Genomic DNA, 12,646 nt, shown 5'->3' with positions numbered 1-12,646 from the left:
TCATCCTGAGTGAGGTATCCCAAAAGCAGAAAAACACACAGGGTATATACTCACTTATAAATGGATAGTAGGCATAATAATATAGGATAAACATACTAAAATCTGTACACCTAAAGAAGCTAAGCAAGGAGGACCCTGAGTGAGATGTTCAATCCTCATTCAGAAAGACAAACGGGGAAAAAACAGGGAACAGAATAGGAGCCTATCACAGAGGGCCTCTGAAAGACTCTCCTCAGCAGGGTATTTAAGCAAATGCTGAGACTTATAGCCAAACTTTGGGCAGAGTACAGGGAATCTTATGAAAGAAGGGGAAAATAGTAAGACCTGGAGGGGACAGGAGAGTCTGGGCCCAGGGGTCTTTTCTGAGACTGATACTCCAACCAAGGACCATGCATGGAGATAACCTAGCACCTCTGCATAGATGTAGCCCATGGCAGCTCAGTCTCCAAGTGGGTTCTCTAGTAAAGGGAACAAGAGCCATCTCTGACATGAACTCAGTGGCTGACTCTTTGATCACCTCTCCTGAATAGGGAGCAGCCTTACCAGGCCACAGAGAAGGACAATGCAGCTAATCCTGATGAGACCTGATAGGCTAGGGTCAGTTGGAAGGGGAGGAGGATCTCCCCTATCAGTGGACTGGGAGTAGAGAAGAGAGAGGGAGGGCAGGATTGAGAGAGGACAGGGAGGCAGCTACAGCCTGAATACAAAATGAATAAATTGTAATTAATAAAAAAGAAAGAAAAACAAACGACCTCTCTGTTCTTAAAGCTCTGAAAGCTGCTTGACCCAGTAGAGAGCCTCTCAGAAGGTTCCCTGAATCCCATGTAGACCTCACCAATCTGAACCATTTGGGACATGGCAGTCCAGCCTCCATGAGGATCAGGGGGACAGATACACATTTACACTGAGGGGCTTTCTCAAGGGTAGGCTCTCTCTGTGACCTACTTTCTGTGTGACCTCAGGCAAGTCACTTGGTCTTTCTGAGCCCTGATTTTACTCAAATGCAAAGTGCCCAGGAGCATACTGATTCAACTTCAGCATTGGCAATAATGAAGGGTCAGTCTGACCATGTCTGCTGATGTTCCTAAAATGGTCTTTTTGAGTCCTCATTGAAGGTTGTTCTGTCTGGAGAAAAGAGCAAGATGCCCACATTTCATTTGCACCTGTTTTGTGTCAGGGATGTTCTCAGTTTGTCCTCTCAAAGCTAGCATCTCATCTACTTTCCTTATTATGTAAATGTAGAGACTGAGGCTCAGCAGAGTGAGGACATACATCAAAGAAATGGCTAAGAAAGACTTCACTGTAATTCAGTTTTTCTATATGATTGAAGAGGTGGCCTATGTGTTTAATCCCAGTACTGGGGAGGCAAATACAGGCAGATCTCTGTGAGTTCAAGGCCAGGCTGGTCTATAGAGTGAGTTCTAGGACAGCCAGGGCTACACAGAGAAAGCTTGTATTGAAAAACAAAACAAACAAACAAAAATCTATGTGATTGACACAGTGCTCTGCCAGAGCCTCATGGTCAAGACTCTAGAGCCTCATCCTTGCCTTATTGTGTCACTGAGTTTTCACCATTATCATCCGAGCTTTCCTCAAGTTAAAAGGAACATTGTAATTAAGAGTAGCCCTATTATTATGGTTGCTCTGGTGAGACCTAGGGAAACAGAATACTTGCACATTCCCTAGAGGAGGGTACAGTTTGACCATAGTTAAGAAAAACCATCGGCATCCTAAGTCTCTGAAGTCCAGCCAGTTCCTCTCAAATGCATTCAAGATGGTTCTCTCCTTTACACAATACTATGACACAAACTGAACACCTTCTCCAACCTCCACTGTTGAGGCTCCTCATTTTATAGTGGAAAAAAATGGAATCTTTCGTGCTATACCAAAGCCACATAACCAGTTAGAGGCTAAGGTGTGGACAAATGAAACTCTGGTTTCTAAGAAATTGTTTCCCCTAGCCTGTGGGGATGTGACTTAGCTGCTCCCTATCTATAAAGAACTGAGGTAAGAGAAGTCAGGCAACCAGTTCTGGAAACACATGCAGTGAGAGGTCCCTATAAAGGAGGCACACACTGAGGTCTCTTAGAGTCCAAGAGAGACAAGTTCTCTTTTGGTGCCACTAGGAAACTCCTCAGTTTTACTTACTTTACAATACATTCAGTCCCCAGAAGAAGGCATTTCATTGTGTTGTCTTGTAAGTTCGTTGTTTTTCCTACTGCTGAGAACAGCTGGTCCACCTTCTAGACATGGGGGTGGGGTGGCAGAACAGCTCATTACAAATTTTGCACTCGGAACAATTTGCATTCCATAATTAATGAACATTAAAATGCATAATTACAAACAAAAACAAATGGCTTGGTGATGATGAAAAACTGGGCTGGGAAGCACCAAGAGCAGGCACAGGGAACAGAAGAGCAGGCTCAGGGAACAGAAGAGCAGGCACAGGGGACAGAAGAGCAGGCTCAGGAAGGGCGATTCGGATAGGACCAACCGATGGTGGAGCAGCTGGGAATTTCTCAAGAACCCTCTGCTGCCTTCCTCTAGAAAGAAGATGGGTTAAAGCTCAGGGGCCTGAATCTTTTCATGGATCCTCCCAGGAAATGGAGAAGTTTCCCAGAATGGAAGCTGTGAGCTTTTATGTCCCAGCTGACCTGGGTTAGACTCCATCTCTCTCTCATGTGCCCACTGTACATCACAGAGCAGAGGTGGAGCCTCAGAGGGATGGCTCCACGCTGTTTGGGCTTTCCCTTCCTCCCATTTCCATTCCGGCTCTCACAGAGCTGGCTTCCCAGGGCTCCTTTTGTGAGCTCTAAGAAATGCTTAGAGATAATTGAATTCACTAACTTGGGTAATCTCTTCAAAGCAGCAAAACAAATCACTTTGTTCCTCTGCTTACAACCCTTCCCAAAGGCTCCAGGTATACATAGAATACACTATGGGTGGCTTTCAGGCCTAAAGTCATGGGTCTGCAGCTAACTCTTTTTCTTTTCTTATTTTTTAAGTATAAAGTACTGTGTAGTAACTATTTTAAATTTGGCAAGTCACATGTGGTCTTTAATTTCTGTCACTGTTCTTCCTTTTCTGAAAAACTGTAAATAACAGTCATTCTTAGCTGTGGGACTGTACAGCCTATGGTGAAATAGACAGCTTTTCCCTATTCTTCGCCTGTTAAATACAACTAAAACCCCTGCTTGTTTCTCAGAGGTGGAGAAAAAGCTATCACTTGGAGACCTTGGTATCTAAAGAAATAAAAGGGAATGTTAAGGGTTTTCTCTTTGCCAAAGGAAGTAGCAGCTCAGAAATGCCAACAGACACATTTAAATCAAAAGGACTCTGAGATTCCACCTTACACCTGTAAGAATAGCCAAGAGACAACACATGCTAGTGAGGACGTGGAGAAAGGGAAACCCTCCTGCACTGCTCGTGGGAGTGCAAACTTGGACAACCACTTTGGAAATCAATCTGGTGCTTTCTCAGAAAACTGTGAATAGCCATACCTCAAGACCTAGCTGTAGCACTTCCTGGGCCTACACCCGAAACATGCTCCACCATACAACAAGGACATTTGTTCAACCGTATTCATAGCAGCTTTATTTGTAATAGCCAGAAACTGGAAACAAGCTAGATTTCCCTCAAGCAAATAATGGATACAGAAATTGTGGTACATTTACACAATGGAATACTACTCAGCCATTTAAAGCAAGGAAATCATGAAATTTAAAATTTGCAGGCAAATGGATAGAACTAGAAAAGATCATTCTGAGTGAGGTAACACAGACCCAGAAAGACACACATAGTACATACTCACTTTAAGCAAATTTCAGTCATATAGTACAGGATAGATATATGACACTGCTCAGACCCCTAGAAGAGAAGTCTTCTGGGCATCTTAGGCTTCATGCCACCAGCTAGTTAGAGGAGTGAGGGTTATCTCTGACAGGGATGTTGTTGCCTGCATTTGCTCACTTCCCACTAATGGACTTCCCTGCAAGGTTACAGGGGAAGAGGACAAACTCAGTCCTCACGGAAATAGATGAACTGGGGTGTCTGGGTAAGGGGGCTCCCCTATTCTGAAGACGGGAAAGAGGGGATGTGAGAGGGAGGGTGGAGCTGGGAGGAGAGGAGGGAGGAGCCCATGATCGAAATGTAAACTGAATTAATAAAAAATAAAGTGGAATTTCCCAAAGCATCATAACAGTTTCTAGGAGAAGAGTGGCTAGGCAGAGCTGAAAATTATTAAATAATAATGGCTCTACTCCCAAAACCACAGGGGAAAAATATACATATGGCCTGCTTCCATTTCAGCAAAGGTCAAGTAAAGTGGCAGAACTTTAATTTCCATCCTCAGGTAAAGAGAACTCTACTTCTGTCACACTCTTGCAAGCTGGAGCCTGGAATTCTTCTACTAACACGGGGCCTTGGAGTGCCATCCCCTTCCCTACTGTATTGTTGTCACACAAAGACTAGAAGAAAGTCTGAATGACCATCAGTGACCAGCACTAATGAGGCCCAGTCTACCAGAGTGGAATCAGAGAAGCCAGACAGGGCGCAACATCTAGGCTTACTTGCTGCCATCTTGGAAGGAACAGTGTCACTGAAGTACTAAGTAGAACCAGCTCCCCATCTCCCATAGCCAAAAGCAGGAGCCTTACTTCTTAGATGTCAGTGGAAGCCACATAGAGAACGTGGACATCTCTCTACCTTTGTCAGAAATACTCTTCCCCTGCTGAAGCAGTATCAGACGGAAACAGATGTGAGCAATATCCAAAGTCAAAACACAGGAGCAGAATGCTTAACTGTCCAGGCTTTTACTGGGAGTCCTTTGTCATTCCAATAACCAGAAATCTCTCAAACGGAGTGAAAAGAAAAACAGTACAGTCCAACACAAAAATAACTTGTATTATAATTATTCAATAAAGATAGTAAAAATAATTATAATTTTGAAATTGCTTCCACAAAAACTCTGGAAACAAGTAAGAAATCTACAGAAGGCTCAATCAAAAACAAATAAATACAAGCAAACAGATAAATGTGTAGTAGAAAACTTGTACAACCACTTTGGAAATCAATCTGGTGCTTTCTTAGAAAATTACAAATAGTGCTTCCTGAAGATCCAGCTATACCACTCCTGGGCATATATCCAAAATATGTTCAAGTACACAACAAGGTCATTTGTTCAACTATGTTCATGGCAGCTTTATTTGTAATAGCCAGAAGCTAGAAACAACCCAGATGTCCCTCAACTGAGGAATGGATACAAAAATTGTGGTATGTTTACACAATGGAATACTACTCAACAATTAAAAGCAAGGAAATCATAAAATTTGCAGGCAAATGGTGGGAACTAGAAAAGATCATCTTGAGTGAGGTATCCCAGAGAAATTAGAACACTCTCAGCTACAGAAAAAAGATATTGTGCCCAGCAAACTGTCAGTGGAAGAACATCTGAAGGCATTGTCTAAACCGAAAGGAAAAGACAGACATGCAGATGTGGAGAGCATGCCTAAGATGCAGCACTCTGACATAAGGCAGGCCAGCCTGGGCTAAATGACACTTTATCATTAGTAAATCAAATAAAGGAAAGATAAGGTCACATGAGGAATTTTGGTACACTAAAAAGAAAGGAAGACAAAAATACAGGTAGACACAATAGATCTTCCATCTCTATAACTTTCTGTTTAACGATTGAAACAAAAATTGACAGCACTGTCCAATTGAGTCTAGATATACTGAAAGAAATGGTGAAGAAATTTCATTACATGGGAGAAGAGAAATGGACATAAAACGTAAATAGAAATAAGGCTAATAAACATTACTTCATCGGGAAAAAGCGATGATGCCAGTCGACTGTGAACAGTTATAAACCTAAAGCAATCATACTGTAAAACTACACAAGGAAATGTACTTGCCAAAGTGAAACTCTTAACTACAACCCACAGGAAAGAGAGGAGAAGGAAGAAAGGAAAGAGAACAGAGAGCAGACTGTTGCATGTCAGTAATGTAGCAATTGACATATCAAACCTAAGTCATCTGAGTACACAGATTTAAAAGACAAGAGTTTGCCAGTGAATTGAAAACACTGAAATTTATTTTCCTTGTCTGAAATTTATTTCTCATTTCCAGGCTGAAGTTTAAAAATAAATATCTGACTCATGTAAATGAAACAAGAGTAGGAGTGGCTATAACGGATAGATAATACATGCTTTATTAGAAATTCCTGGGGAAGATTGTCATGTGCAGATAATGGAGTCATTAACAGAGAAGACATAATCACTGTGTTTTTACACCACAACAGAGAAAAGTGAGCAGAGTAAAAACTGAAAGAATGAAAAAGATAAGTCCACAATTATAGTTGATTTCTTCAGGATTTCTCCTGCAGCATCTGTCAGAACAATTAGCAGCATTATAGGAAGAACCAAACAACACTATCTATCAAAAGATGTAGATAACTTTAATAGGAAACTGTGCTTCAAACAGAAATTTAAACGTTCTGGTGCCTACAAGATAAAATACATGGTAAGACAGATATATATATATATATATATATATATATATATATATATATATATATCCTTGGCCAGAAAAAAAGATTAATTGATTTATAGATTTAAAGAACTCCTATATAGAATACAGTGCTGCAAAAAGAAAATTAAATACATTTTGGTGCCTACAAGATGGTAAGATAGAACATACATGCACACACACACACACACACACACACACACACACCCCTCTACCAGGCCACTGGTAGGGAGGTCCTCCTCCCCTTCCATCTGACCCTAGCCTATCAGGTCTCATCAGGACTGGCTGCATATATATATATATATATACACACTCTTGGCCAGGAAAAAGTTAATAGAGTTAAAGAATTCATATATGCAAAGTATGAAAGTATGTTTTTCATACACAGTAGAAGCAAGCTAGAAATCAATAACAAATATTTTTTTAGCACAAGCAGCTATAACAAAACACCACAGACTGAGTATCTTAACTACCAGACATTTATGCCTGACAGTTCTGAAGAGCAGAATTTTGAAGCCAGCGGGGCCTTGATTCACTTATCAGGAGAAGATAGGCCCCTGACTTTTTTATTCACTATGTCTGCATGTTTGAAAGAAATTGAACTGAGGTCTTCCTTCCTCTTCAGGGAACGAACACTGTAAATGACAGCTCTGTCCCCATGATCTAATCACCACATAAAGACCCAAATGAAACAAATACCAAAATAAGAGGTAAGATTTCCACAGAACAGGACCAGCCTCCTCTTCCACATTTTCCCTATGATCAGAAACATTGACTGAAAGAAGTTCTTCCTTTAAGTTGTTTGTCTTAGGTGCTTTAGTCACAGGGATACTAATGGAACTAGTACAGAAAATCAACATCTCAGGAACAGGGCTGTCGCTACAGCTGAAACTTACATAGAAGCCTTTGACACTGATTTCCAGGCTGATGGAGATGATGAAGACAGTCAACAAGGAGGCGCTGGAAGGAAGGAGTTCAGAAGACTAAAGAGCCAACAATAAACACTCCTCATGGAGTTTTTCATGAGACAGTGACTTCGATGGGATGTGGATGTTACAGTCTCTCAAAAAATGTGTTTACATTTTGTCTGTTTCTTCAGATTTTTATGGTAGGCTAAAGTGACCAGCTAGTTAATTTGGCAGGGTAAATGCTAAGGAAGTCCAGTACTCTGGTGTGGATTTTGCTTATTGATTTTACCTTCGTTTATGGTGAGTGTAAATAGCAAGAAAGACTGGGAAAACTTTAGTTTTGGTCAGAAAAGCACAGGCAAAGTTTGGTTTCTCGAAGACATGATTTCCTAAGAGATTCTCAACACTGAAAAGCAGCCACCCACATGAGAGCAATAGGCCACTATGGCTTCCTGTTTTCTCCCAAGCATCAGGAGCAACCTCTGTTCTTAAACACAGTGCTAGATATCCCAGCCATTAACAATAGAAAAAACTTGAAAACTCATATCCTGAGAAAGGGATATAAAGGATGATAATGCTCGTGTTTATAAAGCACATATTTATTTACTGACCAAATGCTTAAAGAAATGTATTTTAATCCTAATCAGGAAGGATGAGTTCAGGAAGACTTGACAATCTAGGAAAAAGTTAACCGGCTGTATTTAAAAAAAATACAAATACAACTGGTTCTACTTAAAATTGTGTGTGTGTGTGTGTTTGTGTGCACGCGCACACACGTGTGTACAAGTGCATGAGTGCCAACTGATGCCTGAAGAAGTTGTTGAATGCCCTGGAGCAGGAATTAATGACAATTGTGGATTCTGGGCATTGAACTCTGGTCCTCTGTGAGGGCAACACTGAACTCTCTTAACTGCGAAGCTGCCAGTCTCTCCAAGCCCTCAGCTGTCTTTGTTTATTATTACTTTATGTACTGTAATTCACCCAGAGACAGGGAAATAAAAATATGCAGTATCATCCACAATGCCTAAAACACAATGAACTAATACATAGGCAGTAATTTGACAAAATGTGTATGGGACATTTGTTAAAGCTTAAATGCTAATGAAAGGAATAGAATTTAAATAAAATTTAAATAATGGAAAAACATGATATAGTCATGAATTGGAAAACATATACAGTAGAGCTGCCAATATTTCTCAGACGATACAACACATTAAGATAAGTAGCATAAGCCTCTTTTCAAATGGAAAGTCTGTCTGTTTTCTATCTAGGTTGTTCCTTCACCTCATCCTTATTAAATCTCTATCACATTATACTTCTATACATTTCTTGTTCTACTAAATGACTCACTTGTATAATCATTTTATTTGTTTTGCTTTTGTTTGTCCATGCTCTATAATTTAAATTCTATGAAAGCAAGAGCTTGGCTATCTTATATGTTACTTTGCATCTAGCACCTAATACATTTGCCCAGCATTGAGTCAATATTATTTGCTCAATAATGAGTATCTGCTAAATGATCCAATTGGGGAACTTGACCAACAGGAAAAGAAAAGAAAGTCAACTAGGAGTTTTATCTCAGTTTTCTATGAAGATAGAGGGACAATGTGTTAATTATTTTATAGTTTATCTATACATATCTTTTCATTTGTTGAGTGCTTATTGAGTCATATCCAAAGCCAGCCACAGAAAACCTGGTGGGTTTTCTTACAGATTATAGAAATGTCACTAAGTGAGGTCTTATTATTTTCATATTCAAGTGAGTCCCGTGATGCACAGGGAGATGACAAACATTTCTTCTATGGCCAAAATGGAGTATGTGGACAGAGTCCACAATTGAGACTAGGGAGACCTGAGGCCTTAGCTGAGAGTCTGTCCAGGGTATATGGCCATTATCTGAATCTCAGCTGTAAAGCAAGGTGGTTAGAATATCTGAAGGCTTGCCTTGCTCCAACTCTCTAATATCTGTTACTTAGCAAATGACGGGTGTTGAAGCAACTTATCCAATATGTTCCTCAGCTTTTCATTATTATGACAAACAACTTAAAAGAGGAAAGACGTGATGTGGTCATAGTATCAGTATCAGATGGTACAGTCTATGATCAGCCGGCACCATTGCTTCAGGGATGTGTTCTTGAGGAACAGTACGATAGAAAGGCATAGTGGGGGAGGGGAGCTGCTCACCTCATAGCAGCCAGGAAGTGTAGAGTGAAAGAAAGAAGCAGGACCAAGATACAACCTTCCAAGGCATGAGCGGTAACCTGCTTCCTCTAATGAAGTCCTATCTTCCATAGCTCCTCTACTTCTAAATATAGTATTCAAAGTTTGAGTACATCAACGGATTATACCAGTGATTTAATCAGTGCCATCATGACTAAATTTGTATCTTCTTTCTTTCTTCCTCTCTTTCTTTCTTCGTTTCTTTCTTCATTTCTTCCTTCCTTTCCTTCCTTCCTTCCTTCCTTCCTTCCTTCCTTCCTTTCTTTCTTCCTTCCTTCTTTTTTTCTTTCTTATCCTCACAGACACACAGGGCTTTACTACTAATCTTTTATGTATCTCAATCCAATTAAGTTAACAATCAAGATTAACCACAACACAAAATTCAGTTAAGAGCTAGAGTTGGCCAACCTAGGAAGTTGTGCCTTTTCCAACACTAACTTCTTTAACCTCATCACTGCCCTCATCTGTAAATGGAGAAATGACAGTATCTATCTCTTTCCTCTGCCAACTGTAGGGAATTACAAACTGGGTGATTGAAAGCAACACCTATGCATTCTCTAACTGTTCTGAAAGCCAGAAATCTCATCCCAACGTATTGTTAGGCAGGTGCTGCTCCTACTGGTGGCCCTGGAGGGAGAGTTTGTGCATTCTTTTGTCCAGTTCCTGGAAGCTGGTTCAGTTCTGATTCATAACCATATTGCACCAATCTCTTCCTTATTACCTAATTTTGATCAGATACAACCCTAGTTTTCTTCTCCTTTTCTTGAAATGTCCAAACTGACTCCCTTCCACCTCATGTACTCATCTTTTTTGTTTTGTTTTATTTTGTAATAATTTGCTGAGACTAATTAGTGCTCCCTGCATATACACAGGTAGCATACTTGCAGCCACACTCCCACAGAGAAATGAATCCCTCTTTCCAAGCAGCCAGCAGACACAAGGAGCTTCTTAAGAGGCCTTTACCCATATGTACTGGAATGCTAGCTGATCTTAAACCAGGTTGCATACAGGCAATCATAGTTGTGGTGAGTGGAATGACTATGTCATATCTAGAAGACAGCATCTCACAGCACTCTTCACCATCCTCCACCTATATTCTCTCTCATCCCTCTTCTGTGACAATCCTTGAGCCTTGGGGAAGGATGTTGATATGGAGATCCATTTAGAGCCAAGCATCCAAGAGTCACTTATTCTCAGCATTGTGGTCAGTTATAAGTCTATGCACCGACTACTGCTATGAGTGTAGTTTCTTCCTGCCTCTTTTTTTTTTAAAGACATTTGTGGTGTCATGAGACTACCTTGTAAAATCTAAAATAGTCTCAACAGCTTTGTCTGAATCTTTTCTATGGATGGTAACATTAACAGTTTCTGAGGCTTGAGACAGACACATATATTCAGGAGCCATGGTAGTCCCCCTGTGTGTTCACTATAAGAACAGGTAACATGGTCAAAAACACACACACATAAACACACACACACACACACACATAAACACACACACACACACATAAACACACACACACACACACACACACACACACACACACACACACACACACCTGGAGTATAGTGATCATCCATTGAAAGAACAAGCGCAATGAGAGCCAGCAAGGAATTAAAAGAACTCAGACAATGCCTTATGCCAGGTCTCTCCTGTTTTGTAGGGAGACAGTCCAGCACTTGCTTCTGAATATTTCTAGGTGGACATAATCCAGGACTCAGGATAGCATCTTTCTCTAAGTAACCACATGATCATCACCTTCTGACTGATAGTTGATGCTCAGAAACAGGCAAACCCTCTCCTGAGCTTAAGTTAGTATGTACAACACTTCACTCGTGCAAAATTGATTTTTATTTTTAAGCACAAACTGTAGCAGTTTTATAGCCTTTCTGCAGCTTGACAAAGGCCATTTATAACCTAATTTCTTCATCACCCTTGCTGGTACCAGTCTCAAATGTCTCGAGGAATTCTCCTGTGCATTTATAATTACAAATCATACTTAGGCAAAATTTAATTTCTAAGAGATCTGACCTCCTTTTTATTAAGGTGAGTTTTGAAAATTAATGTGTGTGTATATGTGTGTTGTTATTCCTATAATTTTAGGAAGATGAGGAGGAGACTATAGAGCTGGCAGAGTGGAGAAAAAGAGGGAGGGCATTTTAATCAGTGATGTCTATTGATGGATGAAGAGGGCTGAGCTCTGGGTGTTATTTTAGTGGAAATGATAGCAAGGTGACTGAAATTAAAACCTGGTACCTTGTTCAAAAGGCAGGGGTGTGGGGATTGCATCTCCATCAGCAGACCTGGAGATAAGCTTAGCCCAGCCAGTGATGGGAATTAATAGGCAGGTGAACTTCAACACAGTATCTCTTATTCTCAGAGACTCACAGTGACAGATGCATAGAAAATTATGCCACAGCTGAGGTCCTGGAAAGGGGAATCTCTGAGGCTTGTTAAGAGACTTAGTGTTCCATGCCAGGATATGTACCTGGCCAATAGGATTTGCAATCAGTCTGCATTATCAGCATAAGAACGATTCAAGCATTTGTAGACTCATTTATTTGCTGATTCTGAGACGTGGTGCTGATTAGAAATATGATTTCAGTGGCCACAGAGGTGGCAATGTAGAGAAGCCAGATGGTCATGAGGTCTCCCACATTACTGTGATCTTACAAGTTGCTTACTTAGGGCTCCAGGGATGAAGGTAGAATAGAAAAGATATCAAGTCCACTTAAAAAGGTAATACACATTTTTGAGTACCAGTATGTAACAGATTCTAAAATGAGCTATTCACTCATGGTTACACTTCACATTGAAGTTTCACAGCTAATCAAAAGTTACATTACATCCATTTTATAGACAACAAAAATGAGGCTGTGAGAGGGTAGTAACTTACCTAAGGTCACACAGTGAGAAGATTTTAAACATTTCTTTAGTTTTTAAAAATATACCTAGCAGCTTTTCTAGGTAACCATTACAGTGGAGGACCTGG

The 12,646-nt window shown here is 40.4% G+C and overlaps 1 protein-coding gene across 4 annotated transcripts in view; it reads left to right on the top strand.

Moving 5' to 3' along the window:
- The window catches only part of Astn2 (astrotactin 2), a 995,804-nt gene that overhangs the window by 601,043 nt on the left and 382,115 nt on the right, over nt 1-12,646 (top strand). The gene's annotated exons all lie outside the window — the stretch shown is intronic.

Source organism: Meriones unguiculatus, chromosome 3 (assembly GCF_030254825.1).
Source record: "Meriones unguiculatus strain TT.TT164.6M chromosome 3, Bangor_MerUng_6.1, whole genome shotgun sequence".
Taxonomy (NCBI): domain Eukaryota; kingdom Metazoa; phylum Chordata; class Mammalia; order Rodentia; family Muridae; genus Meriones; species Meriones unguiculatus.
The sequence above is the reverse complement of the archived record's forward strand: the minus strand, read 5'-3'. Positions and strand labels throughout refer to the sequence as shown.